Raw genomic sequence first — 6,991 nt, 5'->3', positions numbered from 1 at the left:
CCTAAAATTTTTTTGACCCAAAAATCATTTTTCAATCCATTTGTTTATCCAGAATACTTAGAAAACATATTAGGCTACTTGATAAATTCATTCATGACTTCAAAAACCCATCCAAGAACTTGAAATAAACCCAATAAAAAAATATTTTTGAATATACATGTGTTTTAAGTAATTTTAAGGTAAAAAAAATACTTAAATTGTATTTTTTTTATCAAATAAAAATATTTGATACCAAGATCAATTATTTAGATTGTTGGAATCAATGTCAACGATAATCAATCATTTGGGTTGTTGGAATCAATATCAACAATAATTTTTTTTCTTTGTTGTTGGAACGAGATGATTTTATCTCTCCATTCTCAAATCAAAAACTAAAAAAAAAATTTTGGATCAAAATTCATTTTTTAAAACTTTAAAATTAAAGGGACCCAATTGTTTAATTCATAAAGAATGAGGACTCAGTTGCACCTTTTTTTTTTCTTTTGAAAACATCAGTCTTCAGGTTTCACTTTAGTGTCATCTCTTTTAATTTTGTTATTTCTTAACATGTTTTACTTAGTTAATTTTTAATTTGTCCTTAAAAAATAAAAAAATAAAAAAGGATGAAAAAAAAACTCATAGGTAAATCGAATTTACGGTCCCATGAGTGTGAGCCTACCATGTGTGGGAGAACAACATTACCTCATGCATTACCTCATGCCTTTTAGTGTTTTATTAATAACAATTGTTTCACATTTTTAATAACTAGGTAGCACGAGAAATTCAATCTCACCATTTTATTCTATCGTATTAAAGGTAAATGGTATTAGGTGTGTGCAAGTTTTATATTGAAAAGATTATGAGAAATTTAAAAGAAATGTCTTTAAAATTGATTGAAAATAAAATTTAATCTAGTATAATGTATTTGAAGATATATTTTTCATCAAATATAATAAATAAATGAAGTCAGGATGATCCAATAATAGGATTTGAATGTTCTTGCTCCCAAACCCACCGTTAGTTTTGAATTCAATAATTTGAATGGGATAAAAGTCATAAAATAATAAATAAATTATTATCATTATGGTGTACTAAATTGTTATAGTTAATACTCATTAATGTTATAGTTATGAATATTATAAGAAAATAAAAAAATAAAAAATAAATTCTAAATAATTTTACCCATTTCAATCTGCGACCATCCATCTCCTCTTTCCTTTGGATAATTCCAATTACTTTCAGCAGCAGATGAACCAATTATAGGCCTTATTGAACTTCGGTATTGCCACCGCGACTGTCTTTCTGCATGCCAACAAAGAGTTCGCGTATGCTTTTTTCACCACCAATGATTCCCATAGTGACCCTGTATTGGCTGGTTACCAAGCGCTTCTACGGAGAGCTTGAAGACAAGGTGTCCTGTACACAATGTTGCTGGTGATAGCTAGCATGCTTGTATTGATTTTGCTACTGATTTCAAGCCAGCATACACAAAAAAAGTGAGCCACTTCGGAAAACCTGTAGGTGCTCGAAATCATGAAATTGTATTTGTATCCACGCCACAAAAGCAGAAAACAGAAAATATACCATGGAAAGTCATCAGGATGAGAAGAAGAGAGACCTTGAGCCAGGATCAGAAGCCCATCCCAAATATTCAGGAGCGTCACCCCGTGCAATTCTGAGATCCGTTGCTGAGAGCATATATCATTTCTTCTCGCTCCTTTTCTCCAATGAAAAGCTCTATTTCATGCCAAAAAAAGGGGGGCACAATTAGATAACAATCTCTGTAGTAAAACCATAAAGATCCTAATCCTTTAGTAAATCCAAATACTCGGATAGACTTCAGTACATGACATTGGATAGTTTGGTCTCAAATTATCAATTGATGGGGCTTAGCGTGGTGTTGTCCAAAGAACTTGGCAACCCTTTTTTCTCGTTGAGATTCTTTGATTTATAGAAAATTTCAAAAAAAAAATTGGTTGATACTGTTTTTTCAGTGGTATGGTCTCTTTGGCTTCATCGTAATGATGTGATATTTAAGTAAATGACCCTAAATTATGATACATTATTTATCCTTATTATTACTCGTTTCTGTTTTTGGATAAAGGCTATAGAACCTGATTTTTCTTATTTCGCTTCAGATTTAATAAGGTCACCAGAAGTGCTATTACGATGAACTAATTCTAAAAATCAAAGGGCAGTTATTGTGTGGTCTCCTCCTATGATTAATAGCTTCAAATGGAATGTGGATGGCTCCTCTCTCGGGAAGCCGGGGCCCTCAGGTATAGACGGAGTCTTGCGAAATTATAATGGGATCATTCTTGGCATTTTCTCCTTGTCAGCTGGGATTTTAGACTCCAATGTAGCCGAGCTAAAAGCGGTTGTCAAAGCTATTGAATTATCAGCTTCTAATTGCTACTTACATCATAAACACATTATTATTGAATCTGACTCGGCCAATGTCATTAGCTGGATGAATAATCCCAATAATAGGCCATGGCTGCATCGCAATCTTTTCTCCTCTATTCAGAGAGTAGTTTCATGTTTTGGTTCACTTACATTCACTCATTCTCTTCGTGAGGGTAATCATATGGCAGATCACATGGCCAAACAGGGAGTGTTTAGAAACTCTGAATTTGTCGCTTGGCTTTAATTTGCTTGATATGTGGGTCTTCTATTTTCTTTAATTTCTGGGCACGGCTATTAGGAAAAATGGATTGTTTTCCATGTTGGTTCATTTTCTTGTAGATTTTGATGAAAAGTTGCAGGATTCTGTTTTAGTGCGTGCTAATGTCCATGATCTGTAGATTGCTTTGGTTCTACAAAGGAGGTGATTCTTCAAGATATCCAGAGACAATTCTAGCTCTTAGCTACTATTTTGATTTTAGCTTTTATTTGCTTCTATTAGCTACTAATTGTTTCTTTTTGGTTTCCTGGTTTGTTGTTATTTTCAGTTCATAGATCTGCTAAACTTGAGCTGTAAGCAGTTTCCTATGTTTTATGTCTTCTCCGCCTAATTTTAGTGTCTTTTAATACAATATTATGCTTCTTAAAAAAAAAGATAGAAGACAACCAAGAATTTTATCCCAACTCTTCAATTTGACAACATAGTCTGATCTTCTTGTACAATCCTATCTAATCTATTTGTTTTGGAAATTTGGGTCACTTAATATGTTGCCAAATTTGGGATTGGGATGAAAACGATACCTTTTTACCATCCTCAATGAGGATAGGATTACCACAGAGGCTGACATAGAGTTGTTTCTTGGAAGAAATCAGCAGAGGACTATCAGATTCGGAGAGGATAGATTGATGATCACGGGGCAGGAATCTCTCCCAAAGGGCATCAGTTTCTGTGGCCGACCTGAACAATGGAGAGGCAATAGACAGCCTGCATGCCGCCACGTAAAGGACAGCACATTCACTATATATGCAAGTTCGACGACAGTTCCCCTGCTCATTTTCATTAGCCATCTTTTCCCAGGTTTTCAGATTTTTATTTTTTATTTACAAACATGTTTTTGTTTTTTTAATCCTAAAACATTAATTAAGAACATATTTAAGAATACAGTTGCTTCAAAGTGTTTTTTATTTGAAAATGCATTGTAATAATATTTTATTATTTTTTAAAAAAATTATTTTTAATATCCACATATCAAAAAAACAGAAAATACCATAAAAAATAATTTAAAACCAAAAAAAATCAATTCTTCATAAAATGGTGGTGCCAAAACACACCCTAAGTGCCTAGTCTGAACTTCTACCTTATAATAATAAAGGTTTTTGGCTATAGATTTTATACAAACACAGGAAGCACAATTTGACAAATATTTGCACCAGAACAGATTTACCCACGTGGTGCCTTCTTGATGGCTTCTTATTGTCTAGGGTCTTCACTCTTTTTATCTACTTGATCCTTGAAACCTCCGCTTGGCCATAAGTATAAAGACAAAGAAAAGTGTGTTCTGATTTTTTTGTCCTTGGATGAAGGTGACGAGGAAAGACAGCTAATTTTCCGTTCATATGGTTATCAGGATAGGATGAAATCTTCATCGAATCAAGCAAGACCTCTGCACTATAAGCTAATTTTTTCAATTTTATATATTAAAATATAATTTGTCATTAACTCATATAAAATATATTTATATCGTGTAGGTTGCATGATTTTTTGTATGAGGAGCAAAACAGAACTAAAAAATATGCTAGAAATAATGCTTTATTAGACTAGAATGATGTGACAGTTTAAAAGGATTTCAGGTCGTCATACATTCCGGGGAATATATGGACGAAATATATTTAGTACGTGATATTCGATCAATTTACACAACGCTCGTAATCTAGTGCCGAGAACTAAAATTGACAAATTCATGATTCGATTACCACGCACATTGACAACTTTGTTCTATTTATTTCACATGCGAAGCAAATAGTAAGATTAGTTTTAATTAAATCTATCTTTAATTTATTTATTTTTATTTATAAATAAATTTAAATTGCAATATTTTTTTTACAGACTATAGCTTTTGGACGTAAGTCAAGCCTAATGGAACTTTTTGTGAAGACACACTTATAGAGTGAAGACCACCAAAAAGAGTGCAATAGTTCATTAACAATCACGCTCAACATTTTATGGTATGTTCATTCAACCATTTTCTTTTGTAAGTTATTATTTTTTTAATTGAATTTGATGATTTTGTTTTTTATTTTCAAGAGACATATAATTATCGATTGAGGAAGAGATATGGAGATGATACTTCAACATATCAGGATTTCAATCTAAATTTGTGGATAAAGACATGATCGTCTAATGGACCTAATAGAAATTAGGTGTATGGACTCTTCAACACTATATCCAAAAACTTACGAACGACCTTTATTATCTCAATCATTGGATGCTTGAAATCGATATCAATCACCAAGTCTCAAGAGTTCATGGCATTACAAAAATATACTATCAATTTCTTTGAAACATATCAAGAACTTTATGCGAATTATAAACAACTCTATAAAATGGTTTTGGATATAAGATCAAACATGGATGGTATATGTGCATCTTTTTTTAAGCTATATGGTCCTGAGAACCACTAACATCCTTCTCCTCCTTTTTCTTCTCTATGCCACCATTGTTCTAGTTTAAATTTATTTGAAAATCCAAATTTGTAATGAATATTTGGCTTTTATATTAAGATAATTTATTTTTATATAATTTTATTTATTTTTTACTATTCTATAAAATTTTATTTTTAGAAAAATATTTTTTAATATCATAGATGGAGTTACTGACAGATTGAATATCCTAGAGAACTAAAAAAAATTTATTGCAAGTGTCATTATTACCAATAGAATTACAATGAACTCAATCTGTTTGTATATTTTAAAAAGTTGAAAAAACTTTATTATATATATTATTATCATTGATCAGCTACAAGTCCAGTAATTATCAGTACATAAAATTATTTCAAGAGGTATTTTTTTTGTGTATATTTTTTATCTGCAAAGTTATTGGTTATTAATTTTTTCTAACAGAATTTCCGACATAAACGAAATTATGAATGAACGGTATACTGATGGACACATAGAATTAGTTGGTAAAAATTTTCCTATTGGAATGGTAATGTCACTGCCAACAAAAAAAACATTTGGGTAAAACTATTAAATATAGTGTGTATTCAACTAAACATCCTGACTTTTTGTACCTATTCGAAATAAATTTATTTTGAAATATAATATTTATTTATTTAATTAAATATATTTATACCTCTTTCATATTTATTTCTTTTATATCAAAACATTAACTTAACCTGACCAATACTAGTTTATTCGATCATTGTATGAAAAAGAAGTGTTGTCTCTGTTACAATGTTCAATTGTCATCTTCATGAATCAACAGGAAAAAGAAAAAGAAAAAGGAAGAAACTGTATAAGCATGGAGACATATAGTATTATTGTTCGTGCTATTATTCTCTGTCTCGAATTAAATTTTTTTAATGTCCAAAAATATATTCAAATATTATTAATGTGTTTTTTAGTTAAAAAAAAAACAATTATAAAGGATGATCTAGTATATTTAACAATTCAAGAGATTAAGTGAATGGCCAATAAAAATATAATCTGATTAAAAAACTCAAGATAACTTTTCTTTTAAATATTGAAACAATTATATATTAAATTGACTTGGATTAACTAATTAAATCTTCCAATTAGATCATAAGACCTTAATAACCCTATAAAAAATAAATAAAAAAAATTATTAAACATAATTTTCAACCAAGTCAATATTAAATGATAAAATTAAAAACAAAATTCAACTAAAAAAATAAATTGAGTCATCCCTTACTAACATGTAAAACCTAGATCATGAGATCAGGTTAATCCTATTAAAAAAATTAAAATAAATTATGAAACTCAATTCTTTATTAATACAATGTTGATGGATAAAATTTTAAAAAGAATTAGTTAAAAAAAAATCACTCAAGTCAACTAACGAAACTTGTGACTCAAGTTCCGAGACTGAGATGCCTCATAGAACATAAACCAAAATAAATTATCAAGTTTAATTTTTAATCAACTTAATATTAAAAGACAACTAAAAAAATTAATTAAAAGAAATCTCAAGTCAACTAACCTAACATGCGATAGGATCACAAGACAATAATAACCCTATAAAAAATAAGTTATAAAAATTATAAAAACCAATTACCAATTAACCAATGTTAAATGGTTAAATTAAAAAAGAACAAAAAAAATAAGTCAAATTAATATTGATTAACTTACCAAACTCAAGTAAGAAGACATGAATAACTCCATAAATAACCAATCAAAAAGAATTATAAAATTTAATGTTCAATCAATTCAAAATAGGATAAAATTTAAAAAATCTTAAGTCAACCTAACTTACTCATAAAACTCACGAATCTAATCATAAAATTATAATAACATTATAGAAAACAAATAAGAAATAATATAAAATCTAATTCTCAATTAACAAAATATAATTCTCAATTAACGAGATGTT

General features: G+C 29.4%; 1 long non-coding RNA gene across 1 annotated transcript; it reads right to left on the bottom strand.

Annotated features, from left to right (window-relative positions):
• Positions 1-1,347: 1,347 nt before the first annotated feature.
• On the bottom strand, positions 1,348-3,423 carry LOC105134124 (uncharacterized). Its single transcript, XR_843938.1, has 3 exons — positions 3,184-3,423; positions 1,598-1,716; positions 1,348-1,494 (listed from the first exon to the last, which is right to left on the bottom strand). It is a non-coding gene; the product is annotated as an uncharacterized LOC105134124 (long non-coding RNA).
• Positions 3,424-6,991: the final 3,568 nt, after the last annotated feature.

Source organism: Populus euphratica, unplaced genomic scaffold (genome assembly GCF_000495115.2).
Source record: "Populus euphratica unplaced genomic scaffold, PopEup_1.0 scaffold40.1, whole genome shotgun sequence".
Lineage (NCBI taxonomy): Eukaryota > Viridiplantae > Streptophyta > Magnoliopsida > Malpighiales > Salicaceae > Populus > Populus euphratica.
This window is presented reverse-complemented; position numbering and strand designations above follow the sequence as displayed.